The following is a 19,414-nucleotide window of genomic DNA, read 5'->3' as shown; positions in this document are numbered from 1 at the left end:
GCCTTACCTCAATGCACACGCTTCCTTTCCCTTCGGTTAGGAAACTAGATCTTCCCCCCCTTTGGCTTCAGCAGTGCTCTGGTCCATCAATTAAATCCGGATGACAAAAGAGAAACAAAGCAAATGCAGGAGAGCTCTCCCAGCCTTCGGTCTCCCTGATTGTGAGATGCTGCTGCTGCTTTAGCAGGCGTTTGAATGTGGTGCTCACAGAGAAGGAAGATATTTCGACAGGGGGAAATCTCACACCCATGCACACGTTTCTAAACTCGGGGAGGTGAGGAGAAGTGTGAGCGGAGCAGAGCGGATCTGCTAACCAAAGCTGCTCCAGGGCCGTCTGCAGTTCTAGGTCTCCCGGTGCAGAGGGACTGGCTTGCAGTTCCAGCCTAGCTCAGTTGGGCTGTGATTTCTCCCAATGTGTAAAACACCTGAGGGGCTTTTTTCCTCCCCCTTCATTCCCATGTATAACTGTCCACCCCAGTCTGAAAGCCTTCTAGTGGGTCCGGCTTAGCTCTGCTTACATCACCTCTCTACCAGTTGCAGAGCGAAGCAAACTTGGGGGAAGCAGTCTCCTGTTGGCCAGTCACGCTGCCAGTGCACTGCAATCCACCCTCCTTACCCCTCCCTTTGCATAGTGTCAATGCATCTCTCTGCCAGCGAACCGCAGACCAGAGCTGGAGCTCAGCGCCAGACAAAGCCACACGAGGTGCTCTTCTAGGGATGGCCACCTTAAAGAAATACAACAGAGTTTGAGATGGGCCGAAAAATCTACCAGACATTGAGGGGAGAGCGGGAGACCAAAGTGGGCCCAAGAAAAAGGCTTATACAAAGTATCAGACCAATGGAAATGTCCCCATGGTTCTTTTTTAAAATTCAAATGGAAACTGGGTTATTTTTTCTTTTTAACAAATTAACATTTCCCTGCAGTGTTTCCTTGCGATTCAAATATTATGCCCTCTGCTAGTGCCCGAGAACCGGAAGCAGCATAACAAGGGGGAAGTACAGTGTCCTGGGGTTTTTTGTTGCTGTTGTTTGGTTTGTGGATTTTTTTTAAAATTGTTTTGATTCCAGTTCAGGTTTTTGTAACACAGGCCAGAATGTCTGGAACCAGATTAACAATAGCACCTGGTTGCACATGTGCACATGAGTGGCCAGCTGGGGTTGCCTCAGGCAACCCCCAAAATGCGCAAAAGTACCCTCTAAAAAATCTGGCCCCAGCAGAATACTGTCCTTTTGAAAACAACCAAAGCATTAAGAGCAAGTGGTCAGCAGATGCTTGTAAATTTGGCATTTCAACGCTGCACAACAACTGAGAGCACCATCTTACAACCTGACTTCAGTGGGAGATACCACAGCTGGAGTTGGGCAAGCTGCAGGGGTTTGCCACTCAGATCTATGGGCAGGATTAGGATCTTGTGGGATGGGCCCTTAGTTTTACTTTGATCCTAAACCAGGGACAGCGGGGTGGTATGGGCACTCGCATAAGGAACAGGATTTTGCTACTGACCTTGGTCAGTTGCCTTCCCCTCCCATCCTTTGTTTGTCTTGTGTATGATGTTTGACGTAGGTGTTGTCTCTCACTATGCCTTTACAGTCCTCTGTGCTATGGGGCTCTGATCTCCTGGGGCCTCAAAGGATACTAGAATATAAATAATAATGATTTAGGGCTTAATAGCAACTCCTAGACTCACTGGTCTCTGGACTCAGCAGCAGACATCAAAAGGGGTGGGCTCAAAACAGAGTGGGACACATCTGGGCATGTTTTCATCACATTTTCTTGGTCAGTGCATTAAAAAATGTGTGAGATAAGTAATGGGATAGCCATTACTTTAATTGTTAATGGATTGATTTTCCAAACCTGCAGGAAGGACAGTGATCTATCAGTGCAAGGAAGCAGGAAGCGCGACTGGAGGCAGGAGGTTCAGAGAAGAACACTTATGAATTCTGCTCGGCTCTTTTCTGCTGGCTCCCAATCTGATTAATGCTTTTAAGTCGTCGGATATTCATTTTATGTTAATTTATGCACCAAATACAGTGTGTTAAAGCTGTTTGGTTTGTCGCAGTTGCTTTGATTTTTGAACTGAGACTGGAGGCTATTCAGGGGGCTGAGTAAAGGGGGTTGTGTGATCTCCACCATGCAGTTGGTTGCCTGAAGTTGGGAGCAAATGATTCTTTGTAGATTCGTTTGAAGGCTTGAGTTAAAGTAACTTGAATCTATCAAGGAACCCCCCGTCCCCATTCGCCTGGCCCCTTCATCCTGCATACCCACCCTGTCTCCCATAATAATCCAAAAGGACACCTTTCCTTCTACCTTTGGCCCCAATTCTGCAAGTTGTTCCATGTGAATAGACCCTTCCACCCACATGGAACCCTAATGAAATCAGTGGGTCTCCCCACAAATGCAGAGATCTATCCACCCAAAATGGGTCGCAGGATCCGGGCTTTAGCTCTCACCAGGTCTCCTAGGACTAGCTGGGGAGCCTGGGAGGCAGCGTGGCAAGGAGGTCAGCTCTCAGACAGGGGGTATTTGTCACCTTTCCTGCTCCGTGAACATCCTCAGCCTACTTTCACTGAGCTGGGGGCTGAAGTTCACAATCACACCAAGCCTCAAACCAAAGGCCCAGTTTGAACAGGCCTGAAGGTCAGTGCCAACATTTGGCATATTTCTAGTTACACACCAATGGGATCAGTGTTACTGCTGTAGGGAATGTCAACAGGCAACAAAAAACTTTGTCCTCTGTGAAAGATACTAATGGTGGATCTAGATTAGAGAGATGATGAGGTCCAGTGAATAGGCCACCGGATTGAGTCAGGAAAACTGGATTCTGTTCCCACCTCTGCCACTGACCTGCTGTATGACCTTGGGTATGTCACTTCCCCTCTCTGCAACTCAATTTCCCTCCTTGCCTTGCCTGTTTACATTGTAAACTCTTTGGGGGCAGGGATTGTCAATTATGACACATAGTGTATATATATTGTATGGGACCTAGACCAGTGGCTCCTAATTTTTTCACAGGGGGCGGGGAGATCCAAGAGCAAATGTTTCATGAAAATAACTTAATGGAATATTTACCTTACCTTTAACTGAAATGGCAATAGACAGATGTAGACATGTCCAATGTCAACCTACAGTGTTTGACGCTCCCGATTTATAATTATCCCAAATTAACAACAGATGGCAGAACCAAGTTGTCAGCAAGATGAAATCATTTTATGGGTTATGCTTGTAAACAAATATGTACATGAATAAATGCTGATATTTGAGTTAAAGTCCAGCGCACATGTACAGGATTCCTAACAAAAACATACATCTCATGAATGCATTGAGTGCCCATTGCAACACTCATGGAAGTTAATGGAAGACGACCACTACCCACTTCAATTTGATCCAACATCAGCGTTGGATCAGGCCCGGCATGACGCAAATACTCTGATAATATGTGAAACAGTTTATTGTATAATTTTAGTGCCAAATCCATATTATCTGAGAGTCTGGCAGTCACTTTAACAAATATTTTGGACTCTGATAAAAATAACGTGCTTGAACTGACTTTTTTGGCTGTGTTTTGACTTGCTTTGTAAAGTCTCAGAAGTTTGCATCATAAAGCATGCTAGAAAAATCACATTTAGGGTAGGATTACATATTCTCTTCTATATACGTTTTTGCAAAGGAGTTTAAGTCTGTCATTAGCACCCTTTGGCAGACATGCTTACGATGCTTCTATATGGTTGTGAGACATGGACAGCATATTGCTGCCACATTAGGAAGTTTGATCAGTTTCATACACACTATCTTCGGTCTGTTTGGATGTTCAAATGGGGGAACAAAATTCCCAATATTGAAATCCATACTCATTGTCTGATATCTGGCATTCAAAGTACGTTCATGAAAGCTCAGCTGTGTTGGTCTGGACATGTGGCTGACCTAAGAACACCCAAGGCCATATTTTAGGTCAGCTAAAGCAAGGCACCCATTCTCATGGTGGTCAGTATAGACAATAGAAAGGCACACTAAAGTCAAATTTGAAAGCATATCAGATTGACCCTGGCAGTTGGGAATCAACAGCCAACACAGACCAACGCGGTGGTAGATTGGCCATGTTGCATCTTAACCATGTGAAGCAAGGTGCATTAACAGCTTATGGGAAAAACCTGAACAACGCAAGCAAGGATACAACAACCTGCACTGGTCATGAACAGCGTTAGCTGTCCCACATGTAACCATTCTGGTGTTTCTCACATTGCTCTGACCTCTCACATATGTGTTCACCTCTATTGTTTGCTGAATTCTTATACGTTGACACCAGTGTGAGACTCCATCATCATGATGTAAGTTCTTACAGAGCACTCACCACCGTACTATCTGAGCGCCTTCCAGTCGTGCCATAAGCAAGGTCACTACATATCTGTCACATGTAATTTGTTCGCTCATCCTGTCCCCAGAGGGAGAAGCATGTGTGGTGGAGTGTCTTCTTTGGGTAGGGTTGTTGCGGGAGGGGTGTATTAATGTTCCCGTTGTTCTGTGTTTATGTTAGAGGAGGCAGGGCAAAGAAACATGCCTGGCACTTGGAGCAGAAAGCGGTGAGGTTTGTGTGGTCATTAGTTCTTGGGGGAGTTCATTCCACAGTCTCAGGCCATGCCCAGAGAAGGTTTTGTGTCCTGAACAGACAGGTTTTACTCTTATCTTTGAGAGTTCCATTGTGCCAGGGATGCACAGCTGTCAACCACGGTCTTCAGAGCTTTAGATTGTCTTTTAAATATCCTAGGCCCAGCTACAGAGCACTTTGAAGATAAGGACTGAGACCTTGAACTCGCTTTGAAATTCTATAGGAAGTCAGAGCAGAGAGCAGGGGACAGGTCTGATGCACTCGCAGTAGCCTGTATAAAGCTTTAACCCCAGGAGTAGTCTTTACTCAGGTAAATAGTATCACTGAATGAGTATAGGTTTGTATCATCAGGTCCTTAATTTTACAGTGCGTCTGTATCAGACCTATCTCAAAATCGCAGGAGTTTCAATGCATAATCAAAAAACACCATACCGCCATCTGGGTTCAATGTTTAGCCAGACGAAAACTACCCAGAGAAGAAAATGTCGTACGTTTGTAGCTAATCAATCAAAATTTGCTGCCAATAACTAAAGAATCTGGCAGTTGTAGAAATAAATTTTTAAATCATAAACAGTATTCCAAAATACAGCAGATGTTTGTTACTTTTCCAGAAAACAGCTCCAACCCCCTGCAATTCACAATGGCAGCAATCTGTAGCTTTGCCTTTTTTGACCTTGCTTTTGGGAGGTGAAGATGTCTGTGTGTCATGGCTGTTTTGCCACATTTAGCACAGTTTGCTGAACTGTTAATCAAGCCAACCAGGAGCAGAGAATTAATCTTCCAAGGTGTGAAATCATTTTGCACGCAAAGATACAAGTGAGTAATCTAGCAAGAGAGGAAAGTTTATTGAGAATGCAAAGTACATCTGATCGGTTTAAAGGAAAGGTCAGAAAATCCATCTGTCTCTCTTGGATGATGGGTACCTGCAGTGTGTGTGCGGGTTGCAAATTAGCAACATCTTGCACTGCCTGCTATTGATGGTGGAAGATATTGAATTGTTTGTCATTAATCATTGCACATTATGCATCCAGCAACTGGTAAATGTTCACCTTCATAAAAATATAGACACTCAGAAAATCACTTGTCTTGCCACTGCCCACACACAAATTCCGCAGAAGCCCCCAATTACTGTTGAAATCCTGCTTCCACTGAAATCAACACCAAAAGCCCCATTAATCTTAATGAGCCCAAGATTGAGGTCCTTATCCCAGATGTAAAAAATTGCTGCATATTCTTATCATTCCAAAATCATTTCTATTTCAGTGAAATTAGGTTCATAGTAAACTATAATAACTAATAATCTCTATTTGTGATGGATTATCAATTATTTGTATTACCAAAGCATCTAGGAGGCCTAGTCATAGACCAGGTCCCCATTATGCCAGGCGCTGTACAAACACAGAACAAAAGACAGTGCTAGTCCCAAGGAGCTTACAATGGAAGTATAAGACAAAACACTACATATGGTTACAAATAGACTGATGGGGAAGGCAGGGGAACAGTGAGACAATACGGCAATACAAATAATAAATAATAACAGGCAAACATGACCAGCAGCCAAGTTTTGAAGGCATAGTGGGAAAGGGGAGTTTAAAGGCAGATAATAAGAACATAAGAACTGCCATATTGGGTCAGACCAAAGGTCCATCTAGCCCAGTATCCTGTCTTCTGACAGTGGCCAATGCCAGGTGCCCCAGAGGGAAGGAACAGAACAGGTCATCATCAAGTGATCCATCCCCTGTCACCCATTCCCAGCTTCTGGCAAACAGAGGCTAGGAACATCATCCCTGCCTATCCTGGCTAATAACCATTCATGGACCTGTCATCCAGGAACTTATCTAGTTCTTTTTTGAACCCTGTTATAGTCTTGGCCTTCACAACACCCTCTGGCAAAGAGTTCCATAGGTTGACAGTGCGTTGTGTGAAGAAATACGTCCTTTTGTTTGTTTTAAACCTGCTGCCTATTAATTTCATTTGGTGACCCCTAGTTCTTGTGTTATGGGAAGGAGTAAATAACGCCTCTTTATTTACTTTCTCCACACCAGTCATGATTTTACAGACCTCAATCCTACCCCACCTTAGGCATTTCTTTTCCAAGCTGATGTGCTAGGTTAGTGGATGTTTATGGGAAGCACCTCCCAAAATGTGAAGGGCAGTATGAGAGGAAGAACAAAGGTGCTTGTTTGAAAATTGGGTGATGGAGAATGGCACCATGGTGCTGATCAGAGGCGGGAATCAAAATCTCAATCACAAATAAAGGATGATAGGCAGAAAGGGGCTAGGTTGTGAAGGGCCTTCAAAGTGAGAGCAGTTTGTGGTCTGAAGCAATAAAGAGGTAGGAACCAGTGGAGAGATGCAAAGAGATAATCAAAGTGATGAGCTAGAAAAATGATCTTTGCAATAGTATTCTGCATGGATATGAGTGGGACAAGATTGCATTTGACAAGACCAGGGAGAAAGACGGTAATCAAAACATGATAGGATGAAGGCCTGGATGAGTGTTTTAGCTATGTGGATGGATAAGAAAGGCCACATCTCAAAGCTGTTACTCAGAAAGAATCAGCAAGATTTAGATATAGCCTGGATGTGAGAACCTAGAGAGAGTCGAAGATGATGCCCAGGTTACAGGCCTGAGTGCCAGACATGATGGTGATGTTGTCCACCATGCTTGAGAAAGGACATAAAGGAGAAGGCTAGGAGCTCTGTTTCAGCCATATTTGAGCTTCAGCTGATGGCTAGATCTCCATGAGGAACTGTCAGAGGGACAGGCTGGGATTTTAGTTTGGACAGAAAGGGACAGATCTGGAATACAGAAGCAGATCTGTGAGTTGTCAAGCATGGAGATGGTAGTAGAAATTGTGTCAGCAGATGAGAGAAGGTGTAGCAGGAGAAGAGAAGGGAGCTGTCACAGATCCTAGCGGGTACTCCTGCCTGGCCACCCACTAGGACTGCTGCGAGGGAAATCCAAGTCTCTGTGCTATGGACCCCTTGGAGTATGTTACGTTTCTGGAGCCTGAACAGAGTCCAGACATGGCCCCAATCTTTGGGTCCCTAGGCATACTCTCAGGGCCAGACCTTCCATCTGGCACCCCCTCTGAGTGTTGGGGCCCACTCACCAGCCACCTAGCCTCTTTGGACACAGTGCTGACCCTTCAGATTCCCCAGTACTTAAACACACTGCTTTCCCAGAACTCCACCCCAAAGGTGTGAAGCTTCTGGTTCACAATCTAACCTTCTCAGAGGCACAAGGAAATTGTAAAGCAGTCAATGTATACACACTTTGCCCAGTCAAACACCTTTATGATCTTTTATCCTAAATCATGTGAAGTACAGGAGAGTACAGATCATATAAAAGAACAAATATCTGAAACCCAAATGTCCCTCTGTTTCCATCTCACCCATCCCTCGTGAGCCTTTGGGGAACCACCCAGGTCCAGGAAGGAAGGAAGGCAGGCATGGTGAGTGGTCTCTCCCTCATGACTGGAGAAAATGGCCTTCAAGCTGACCAGCCTCTGCCCTTTTAAAACCTTCAACCCCCTGTGGCAGGTGACACCCTTGCCAGCTTTCCCACATGAGCACAGACCCACGTCAGGCGACTTTGCTGCTAAGGTGACTTCCCCCGGTAAACCAGTTCTTCTGGGCAGGAACCAGTCTTTTGTCCAGAGTGAATGGATTTTCAAAGACTGGGCACTTAACAGTCAGCTACCCTCTATTGTTATTCTTCTGCCACCAGTCTTTGGAATTTCCAACCCACAATGCAGGCAGAGTAGAACATAGAAAAGGCAAAAGACTGCACATTCAGAATGGAGTTTGCAGCCTTACACAGACAAATAGGGTCCAGAATCTCACTTAGAATTCATAAATTGTACAGACATATTCCCAGTTCATCACAGGGACCCAGGAGAGAGCCCTGAGAGCTGTGATGATAATATTTACAGCATAATACTTACACCATAACCTGGCAGAAGGTAGTGTGAGGTAATCCGATGTACGAGCAAGGTCGTATGGCACCAAAGTACAGCACCTCACAGAACAAACCAAGCTCTGAGAATCCCTCAGGAGCCACCAGAGCAATTTCAAAGGAGGAACTAAGGAGGCTGAGACCAGGCAAGCGTCTGGAAGTCAGATACTACTCAAAGCAACCCAAGGGAAGGCAGTGAGGGGCTTAGAACCCCACAAGGTTCCAGTCCAAAATTAACCAACCCCCCCCCCACACACACACACACAGAGGAATAGAAGTACTGCCCCTAGGCAGGGCTGGATTTCATTCTGGGTAAGATTAGAGCTGGTCAAATAAGTTAAAAAAAAAAAGAAAAAAAAAACCCTGCCACTCATGAATAAAGAGCTTGAATTCTATCTGCCACTATTCATGGGATCATATCCCCTGCTAATTGCTAATGTGTGGATGACCGTCTGCTTTTCAGCTTCACTGTTTCCTTGTTCTTCTATTAGGGGATGGGTAAAGTGAACACACCTGAATCCTTGGAAGTACAGTCTATGATATGAGTGTTGCCCCATGATGAGAACATGGATAGGAGAACCAGGAAATGGGTGTATAGAGCTGTGGTGTCTGGAGCGTGCAAGCTCATACAGATCGGAGAGGTAGGTTGCGGGTGTATTTTGTACACGGGTACTGCATTGCAGCCATGGTGAGGACAGTGCTGCGTATTCAGTCACACCTGGGATGCTTGACAAACGGAGGGTAAAACAATAGCAACGTTTCATCCCCATAGCTCTACATAAGCTTCCCACAAGGCTCACAACTCCTTTCTAGCATTACACACAAAGCTCAGGACAGTAGGACAAGAAAGGGTACATGAAGGGACCGATAAAAAGTGGCTTGTGTGGGACGCTTTACCCTCCCCTGCCATCCCCCCATGGAGCTAACATGAGTGCTTCCAGAACTTCAAATGACAACGCTTTCAAGAGACTCTGGAGTCAGTTAAAAGGTTTAAGAATACATGACAGGAGGCCATGCAATCTGGGAAAGGCGTGTAGACAGTCATGTTACCAGATGGATTCATTACACACCTCCCTCATCGCTGACAACCCTTTGGCTGCACCAGTTAGCCAAAACTTGGGCCTTGCAGGGTTGTTTCTGATAGGATCTGAAATCAATAATATGAGTCAGGTTTATTCTTTGTTGTGATCTTATTAACTATGTTGTCAGACTCCTGTTGCCCTCCACACAGCAGAAAATAACAATAGCAGGCAATCTGCTTGCTCAGAAACCACCCCAGCCTGCCACTCCAGTGAGTTCTGTGCCCCAAGAAACATTGTCTTTCTACTTCCTCTTGAGATCAAGTTCACTACTGCTTCTCCAGGCTCTCTGCTGTCTTTCTCCAGGCTTTCGGTCTCTGACACATATGGGCTGCAAAACCAATGTCCTATCGCCTGTGTTTGCAATCAGGGAAACACCTCCGCTCACATGGCTTAGCTCAAACCTACCATGTGCCTTGGGCAGTAACCTCCATTCTCTGTAGCTATTACATAATAGGGCTTAATTGCTCCGTCCATTTAACTAGGATCAAAGACTCTCCTAATGGCAGCCATTGATACCTTTCAGCTTAATAATATCTCAAAGAGAGTTGGTCATGTCTTTGCACACACAAAAAACCCTTTTAAAATGTCCTGCAGCTCTACTGATATCAAGAGTGACAGACAGGCTCTCGAATAACACCAGGTGCAGATATTTAATTTTTTCAGTCATATTTGTCATTTACCATGATTCATTCTTTTATCCCAGCTCAGATTTTGTTTTCCAATGTATAATAAATGTGTAACCTCAGCATTCAAACAACACTTTCCTTCATTATAAAATAACCCTCATCCCCCATCTACTCCTCACTCACCCTCTGCCCCACAGTCCTGCACCTCCACGCGTGCTTTTTACCCCATCTCCTCAGCACACGCTCCGTACGCATCTTTTTTTCCAACTTCTCTCTTCATTTGTCCCCATTTTATTTCTTCCTTCTCCTTAGATCATTTCCCCTTTTCTCTCCTGCCTTTTCCCATTTGCTTGTTTCTGACGTTTCTTTATTTGCTCTCTTTTTTCCTGACCCTTTTTAGTGATCTCCTCCCCTGTCTTTTGTCCTGACTGTTTGCCACCTCTCTTCCCCACTTCACTCTCTGGCTGACTTCTTTTCCCATCCACCATGTCCCCTGGTTTCTTTTGTCCCCTCATGTCTGGTGATGCCTCTTCTCTTTGTTATGTTTGGATCTTAAATAAATGAAAGACGCATCAGCAGCTGCTGGTGAGCAGCACACTCTCTTTCATTATCTCATTTCTTACTACGCTTACACTGGTTTGAGAGGGCATCTGCAGATGAGACAACCCATATTCAACCCCCCTTGGGGTTTAGCACAAGCATAGCCCTGTGTGTTCAGAACTGGGCCCTAAATAATCTCCACCATGCTGGGAACGGATCTTTTGCACAATCTGGTATCCATGAGGTTTGCTACCTTTTCTTATTTGTATTACTGTAATGTACAGAGGCCCCAGTCAAGATCAGAGGCATATAATGTATAAAACACTTAGTAAGAGGCAGTCCTCACCCTGCCGTCTAAACAGTCAAGAAAAAGGGTGAAAGACCAGAAGTTCTAGCTCCATTCTGTAGATGGGGAACTGAGGCCAAGAGTCATTAAGGGACTTACCCATGTTTACACAGGAAGTCAGTGGCAAAGAAGGGAACTGACGCAAGAGTTTTTGCATCCCAGTCTTCACAGGTACCTATCCAGACTCCATCACCCTAATAATGGAACATCTCATAGTTCTTAATTGATTTTGTCTTCATTACAGCCCTGCAAGTTTTCCCCATTTTATTTAGTAAACAACTTCTCCAGTGGCAGAGGTTTGCCATAACGAAAAAACTGCTCATACCCATGAAAGAAACCATTTAGGACTTTCTACTTTACTCTAGCGAGGTTCACTTCCTCTAGACATAGCGGGTGTCCATCAACTCTCTAGCTGTATAATTTGGTGGCTAAAGTTTCGTGATCATAGATTCCTACATTCCAAGGCTAGAAGGGACCATTGTGACCAGCTGGTCTGACCTCTTGTACGACACAGACCATAGGATGTCCCTGAATTACTTCCTGTTTGAACTAAAGCAGATCTTTACAATCAAATCCAGTCTTGATTAAAAAATTGCCTGTGATGGAGAATCCACCACACCCCTTAGTAAATTGTTCCAGGGGCTAATTACTCTCACTTAAAAATTTACACCCTTATTTCCAGTCTGAATTTGTCTAGCTTCAGCTTCCAGCCCTTGGATCTTGTTATACCTTTGTCTGCTAGACTGTTGAGTCCTTTATCAAATATTTGTCCCCCTGTAGATACTTGCAGACTTAACAAAGAGAAAGTTAAGGGGTGACTTAAGCTAAATAAAGTGAGCTCCTCGAGTCTATCACTGTAAGGCAGGTTGAATCATTCACCTGGCTCTTCTCTGAACCATCTCTAATCTATTAATATCCTTCTTGAATCGTGGACACCAGAGCTGCACACTGGATTCCAGCAGCAGTTGCACCAGTGATGAATACAAAGGTAAAATAATCTCTCTATTTCTGCTTGATATTCCCCTGTTTATGCATTCAGGGATTGCTTTAGTGCTTTTGGCCACAGTATTGCACGGGGAGTTCATGTTCAGCTAATCATCCACCATGACCCCTGTCATAAATATAAAGGGAAGTGTAAACACCTTTAAAATCCCTCCTGGCCAGAGGAAAAACTCTTTCACCTGTAAAGGGTTCAGAAGCTAGGATAACCTCGCTGACACCTGACCAAAATGACCAATGAGGAGACAAGATACTTTCAAAACTGGAGGGGGGAGAAACAAAGGGTCTCTCTGTCTGTGTGATGCTTTTGCCGGGAACAGAAAAGGAATGAGGTCTTAGAACTTAGTAAGTAATCTAGCTAGATATGCATTAGATTCTGTTTTGTTTAAATGGCTGATAAAATAGCTGTGCTGAATGGAATGTATATTCCTGTTTTTGTGTCTTTTTGTAACTTAAGGTTTTGCCTAGAGGGATTCTCTGTTTTGTGTTGTGTTTTCAATCTGATTACCCTGTAAGGTATTTACCATCCTGATTTTACAGAGGTGATTCTTTTGCCTTTTTTTCTTCAGTTAAAATCCTTCTTTTAAGAACCTGATTGCTTTTTCATTGTTCTTAAGATCCAAGGGTTTGGGTCTGTGTTCACCTATGCAAATTGGTGAGGATTTTTATCAAGCCTTCCCCAGGAAAGGGGCTGTAGGGTTTGGGGAGGATTTTGGGGGGGAAAGATATTTCCAAGTGGGCTCTTTCCCTGTTATATATTTGTTAGATGCTTGGTGGTGGCAGCAATAAAGTCCAAGGGCAAAAGGTAAAATAGTTTGTACCTTGGGGAAGTTTTAACCTAAGCTGGTAAAAATAAGCTCAGGGGGTTTTCATGCAGGTCCTCACATCTGTACCCTAGAGTTCAGAGTGGAGAAGGAACCTTGACATGGTAGCAGAGTGGTGGGATTAATGTGAAATCATTTTGAGATCAATTTTTTTGAACCAGAAGCACAGATTTGAAAAAGAATTTTTTTTTCCTTTGGGCTGCTGGAAAGCAGGTTTTAAGCTGAAAGCAGTTAGAGGTGTTGTTTTTTATCTCTGCTTGAGGGCCAGAGCAGAGACAAAAGGGAATTGTCTTTTGTGAGCTGGAGTTTTCTCTACCCAAAGGCAGGGTAGTTAACCTCCTGCAGGGAAATTCACCAGTCTTCACAGACCTGAAGTTCTTTTTTACCTAAGAGCAACTAGAGGGGTTTTCTGTCTATTTGCCTGGAGACAAAGGTGTTAGGGTTTGTTTTTTTTTGGGGGGGGGGGGTTAAGGATTTTTCTGTAGGCTGACAATCACTATCAGAGAACATAGGTATCTGGTTACAGCACAGCAAAATTTTACAAGCCAAGTTTTTTGTTTGTTTTATTTCTAACTCTAGGGTGTAAAGTTAGTTAAAAACAGAGAGACAAACATGACAGAAACCAAGACACAACACAAATTGGAGTTAACCAGACTGGAGGCAACAAAAGAGGCAGAAAAAGCCCTTGAAGCTGCCCACAGGAGAGCTATGGAGGCAAAGGACAAAGAAATGGAGGCAGCGAAAGAGGCAGAGAAAAACCAAGAGGCTGCCCACAGGACAGCAATGGAGGGACATCGGAGCACAAGTGTCGGCTATCCATGCTTCCCTATTTAATCAACCCAGAGATCCAAGTGACAATTCAACCCTTCAAGTCAAACTCTTTCAATTTGCCTACAGCCAAGTTGCCTGTCCAGTACAAGGGCTGATCAGGAACATGGACTTTTGCAGTCTATGATGATTATCCCATCCCCATGCTGTTGCGGGAAGACTTGGCCAATCAAGTGAAGCTAGCCAAGAGGGTGGGAATGGTCACCCACAGCCAGGCTAAACAAGCCATCATGCCTAGCTCTATTCCAGAAACTTCTACCAGGCCCCGGTCAGAGGTGAAGGACCTGGATCCCAGGCCAAAGTCTGCAACAGCAGTAGTGGATCCAGTCCCAGAGACCCAGACAGAGCCAGTCTCAGAACCAGAACCGGTGGAACAACTAGCACCAGAACCATTGCCAGCACTGAATCCAGTACTTGCAACCCCAACACTAGAGGGCCCCACCGAACCTGAACCGGTAGCAGCCGATAACCTTACACAAGAGGCTCAGCCAGAGCCTGAACCCCAACATAGTGCACCAGCGGTGAGCGGTTCACAGTCAACGGAAACAGCGCCATCCCCTACATCACTTCCAGAGGGACCAAGCATAGGTCCACAATCCGATGAGGAACTGATGTCTCCAGCATCAAGGGAACAGTTTGAGACTGAACAGCAAGCAGATGAAAGCCTCCAGAGAGATTGGATGGTGGCACGGAGCAACCCACCACCTTTCAGCTCTTCTAATCAATCCAGGTTTGTTGTAGAAAGAGGACTTTTATACAAGGAAACTCTTTCTGGTGGACACCAGGAAGACTGGCATCCTCAGAGACAGTTGGTAGTTCCAACTAAGTACCGGGTCAAGCTCTTGAGCTTAGCCCACTGTCATCCTAGTGGCCATGCTGGGGTGAACAGGACCAAAGACCATTTGGGGAGGTCATTCCACTGGGAGGGAATGGGCAAGGATGTTTCTACCTATGTCCGGTCTTGTGAGGTATGCCAAAGAGTGGGAAAACCCCGAGACCAGGTCAAAGCCCCTCTCCAGCCACTCCCCATCATTGAAGTTCCATTTCAACAAGTAGCTGTGGGTATTCTGGGTCCTTTTCCAAAAAAGACACCCAGAGGAAAGCAGTACATACTGACTTTCATTGATTTTGCCACCTGATGGCCAGAAGCAGTAGCTCTAAGCAACACCAGGGCTAAAAGTGTGTTCCAGGCACTAGCAGACATTTTTGCCAGGGTAGGTTGGCCCTCCGACATCCTCACAGATGCAGGAACTACTTTCCTGGCAGGAGCTATGGAAAGCCTTAGGGAAGCTCATGGGATGAATCACTTGGTTGCCACTCCTTACCACCATCAAACAAATGGCATGCGGGGGATGTTTAATGGAACTTTGCGGGCCATTATATGTAAATTCGTAAATAAGCATTCCAATGATTGGGACCTAGTGTTGCAGCAGTTGCTCTTTGCCTACAGAGCTGTACCACATCCCAGTTTAGGGTTTTCACCATTTGAACTTGTATATGGCCGCGAGGTTAAGGGGCCATTACAGCTGGTGAAGCAGCAATGGGAGGGGTTTACACCTTCTCCAGGAACTAACATTCTGGACTTTGTAACCAACCTACAAAACACCCTCCGAACCTCTTTAGCCCTTGCTAAAGAAAACCTACAGGATGCTCAAAAAGAGCAAAAAGCCTGGTATGATAAACATGCCAGAGAGTATTCCTTCAAAGTAGGGGACCAGGTCATGGTCTTAAAGGCGCTCCAGACCCATAAAATGGAAGCATCATGGGAAGGGGCATTCACGGTCCAGGAGCACCTGGGGGCTGTTAATTATCTCATAGCATTCCCCACCTCCAACCGAAAGCCTAAGGTGTACCATATTAATTCTCTAAAGCCCTTTTATTCCAGAGAATTAAAGGTTTGTCAGTTTACAGCCCAGGGAGGAGATGATGCTGAGTGGCCTGAAGGTGTCTACTACGAAGGGAAAAGTGCTGGTGGCGTGGAAGAGGTGAACCTCTCCATGACCCTTGGGCATATGCAGCGAAAACAGATCAAGGATTTGTGGACTAGCTATGCGCCGACATTCTCAGCCACCCCAGGACTGATTGAATGGGCATACCACTCCATTGACACAGGTAATGCTCACCCAATTAAAGTCCAACCTTATCGGGTGTCTCCTCAAGCTAAAACTGCTATAGAACGGGAGATCCAGGATATGCTACAGATGGGGGTAATCCGTCCCTCTGGCAGTGCATGGGCATCTCCAGTGGTTCTAGTTCCCAAACCAGATGGGGAGATAGGTTTTTGCGTGGACTACCGTAAGCTAAATGCTGTAACTTGCCCAGACAACTATCCAATGCCACGCACAGATGAACTATTAGAGAAAGTGGGATGGGCCCAGTTCATCTCTACCTTGGACTTAACCAAGGGGTACTGGCAGGTACCACTAGATGAATCCGCCAAGGAAAAGTCGGCCTTCACCACACAGGTCGGGCTGTATGAATTTAATGTACTTTCTTTTGGGCTGCGGAATGCACCCGCCACCTTCCAAAGACTTGTAGATGGTCTCATAGCGGGATTAGGAGAATATACTGTTGCCTACCTTGACGATGTGGCCATATTTTCGGATTCCTGGGCAGAACACCTGGAACATCTACAAAAAGTCTTTGAGCGCATAAGGGAGGCAGGACTAACTGTTAAGGCTAAGAAGTGTCAAATAAGCCTAAACAGAGTGACTTACCTTGGACACCAGGTGGGTCAAGGAACTATCAACCCCCTACAGGCCAAAGTGGATGCTATCCAAAAAAGTGGCCTGTCCCAAAGTCAAAGAAACAGGTCCTTCTTAGGCTTGGCTGGATATTACAGGCGATTTGTACCGCAATACAGCCAAATCGCCGCCCCACTGACAGACCTAACCAAAAAGAAACAGCCAAATGCTGTTCAGTGGACCGAAGAGTGTCAGAAGGCCTTTAACCAGCTTAAAGCGACACTCATGTCTGACTCTGTACTAAGGGCCCCAGACTTTGACAAACCATTCCTAGTAACCACAGATGCGTCTGAGTGTGGTGTGCGAGCAGTTTTAATGCAGGAAGGACTGGATCAAGAATTCCACCCTGTAGTGTTTCTCAGCAAGAAGCTGTCTGAGAGGGAAAGCAACTGGTCAGTCAGTGAAAAAGAATGTTACACCATTGTCTATGCTCTGGAAAAGCTAAGCCCATCTTTTTGGGGACGGCATTTCCACCTGCAAACCGACCATGCTGCGCTACAGTGGCTTCATACCACCCCGAGAAATAACAAAAAACTTATTCAGTGGAGTTTAGCTCTCCAAGATTTTGATTTCGACATCCGACACATCTCAGGAGCTTCTAACAAAGTGGCTGATGCACTCTCCCGTAAAAGTTTCCCAGAATCAACTGGTTAAAATCATCCTTGAGATGTGGAAAATATTGTTAGTCTTTATATACTTGGTAGTATATTTAGAGGTGCATGTGTCTTATTAACTCTGTTTTCTCCTAGAGCTCCAGGAAGAAATCACAGCCAGCGTTTCACCCTATCTGTGATTTGGGGGGCGTGTCATAAATATAAAGGGAAGGGTAAACACCTTTAAAATTCCTCCTGGTCAGAGGAAAAACCCTTTCACCTGTAAAGGGTTCAGAAGCTAGGATAACCTCGCTGACACCTGACCAAAATGACCAATGAGGAGACAAGATACTTTCAAAAGCTGGAGGGGGGAGAAACAAAGGGTCTCTCCGTCTGTGTGATGCTTTTGCCGGGAACAGAAAAGGAATGAAGTCTTAGAACTTAGTAAGTAATCTAGCTAGATATGCATTAGATTCTGTTTTGTTTAAATGGCTGATAAAATAGCTGTGCTGAATGGAATGTATATTCCTGTTTTTGTGTCTTTTTGTAACTTAAGGTTTGGCTAGAGGGATTCTCTATGTTTTGAATCTGATTACCTTGTAAGGTATTTACCATCCTGATTTTACAGAGGTGATTCTTTTACTTTTTTTTCTTCAATTAAAATTCTTCTTTTAAGAACCTGATTGCTTTTTCATTGTTCTTAAGATCCAAGGGTTTGGGTCTGTGTTCACCTATGCAAATTGGTGAGGATTTTTATCAAGCCTTCCCCAGGAAAGGGGCTGTAGGGTTTGGGGAGGATTTGGGGGGAAAGACGTTTCCAAGTGGGCTCTTTCCCTATTATATATTTGTTAGACGCTTGGTGGTGGCAGCAATAAAGTCCAAGGGCAAAAGGTAAAATAGTTTGTACCTTGGGGAAGTTTTAACCTAAGCTGGTAAAAATAAGCTTAGGGGGTTTTCATGCAGGTCCCCACATCTGTACCCTAGAGTTCAGAGTGGGGAAGGAACCTTGACAACCCCCAAATCTTTTTCAGTCATTTTGAGATATGGATGTAGCTACAGATGTTTGACATTCTGGTTTTGGTCAATTTGTTTCACAATTTTGACCCGTTTAAATTTAACTTTTTCATCTACAACTATTTTCATGGATTTGATTGTTTATGTTAATGGAAGTAAAGGGCAGGGGAACTCTTCAATTACTAAGAAAATCCAAATTGTTTCCTATGGTTTCCATCGTGGAAATATGCAGCCGTGTGTGGAAAAATATAATCCATTTGCTTTTTATTTATTCAAGAGATTTGAACATGCGCTTTGAAACAATTCAAGTCTCCCTAGAAAATTTATCATTAGGAAAGGGAAACCTGCATATAGTTCAACTTTGAAACACGAACTGGATACAGAATATTTATATAATGGGTATGCTGTCTGTAACTGTCTTATGTGTTGCATTCCGTTATGATGCTTGATATGAAGTGCATAAATCATTGGGAAAATTATGTGAAATACATTTAATATTCCTGCGGTGAATATTTTTAAAAGTTGACGTGTAACCTGTTTTTTATAAATATAAAAATATCTGTTCCCTATATCGTTAAGTAGAATTTAGCATCAAATTCTTTGCTGGCATAAATCAACTCCAATACACCTCTGCCACTTTTTAACTAGACAACAAAATGCTTCCAAATCTAGCTAAATGTAATGTATTCTGATGTTTGTACAGATGCACACATTAATTGCGTGGGGGTGTGTGCATACATAGATTTACATATGGAGCACAGTGTATAAACAGAAAGGCAGACAAGTGTGTATGTTTAAACTTGCTTTTAACCTGTCTGGCCAGGTTTTATAGCTGAGTTACACACATCTTTGAAAACCTGGTCATATTTTTAATTATATTAGGTATAATACACCAAGCCCCTTACCCACAAAGTGACACAGATTAACAATCCTAACCTCAAATGGGAAATGGTTGTCTTTCCAGGCCCACTCCTTTTCAATTCCTTTCCCTAGCTTGCCACATGACACCAAAATCCAAAAGCATTTCTTCAAAGGGCTGAATAATTTTAAATTAGGAGTATTTTCAATTTTTCTTTTATTAAAACGGACAGTTCCCAGCAAGGGATAAACTGAGAACCGGTCTCTCTTCCTCACTCCACATGTGAGATAAGCTGCATTTCTTGAAAGCTGCAGTAATAGTTAGTAACGCAAGGGGATAGATTTACTCCTTCAGTGAAAAGATCTATCCGAGCAGACTGCGGCAGTGTGGGGCG

The 19,414-nt window shown here is 44.3% G+C and overlaps 1 protein-coding gene across 1 annotated transcript in view; it reads right to left on the bottom strand.

The window, feature by feature from the left end:
- OPRL1 (opioid related nociceptin receptor 1) overlaps positions 1 to 618 on the bottom strand; it is a 36,106-nt gene extending 35,488 nt beyond the window's left edge. Inside the window, exon 1 of the mRNA XM_073308999.2 lies at positions 8 to 618. The gene's annotated coding sequence lies outside the window, so the exon portion shown is untranslated. The remainder of the gene's footprint in view (positions 1 to 7) is intronic.
- Positions 619 to 19,414: the final 18,796 nt, after the last annotated feature.

This window comes from Lepidochelys kempii, chromosome 13 (assembly GCF_965140285.1).
Source record: "Lepidochelys kempii isolate rLepKem1 chromosome 13, rLepKem1.hap1, whole genome shotgun sequence".
Classification (NCBI taxonomy): Eukaryota; Metazoa; Chordata; order Testudines; family Cheloniidae; genus Lepidochelys; species Lepidochelys kempii.
Note: the sequence above shows the minus strand (reverse complement) of the source record. Positions and strands in the feature narration are given on the sequence as shown.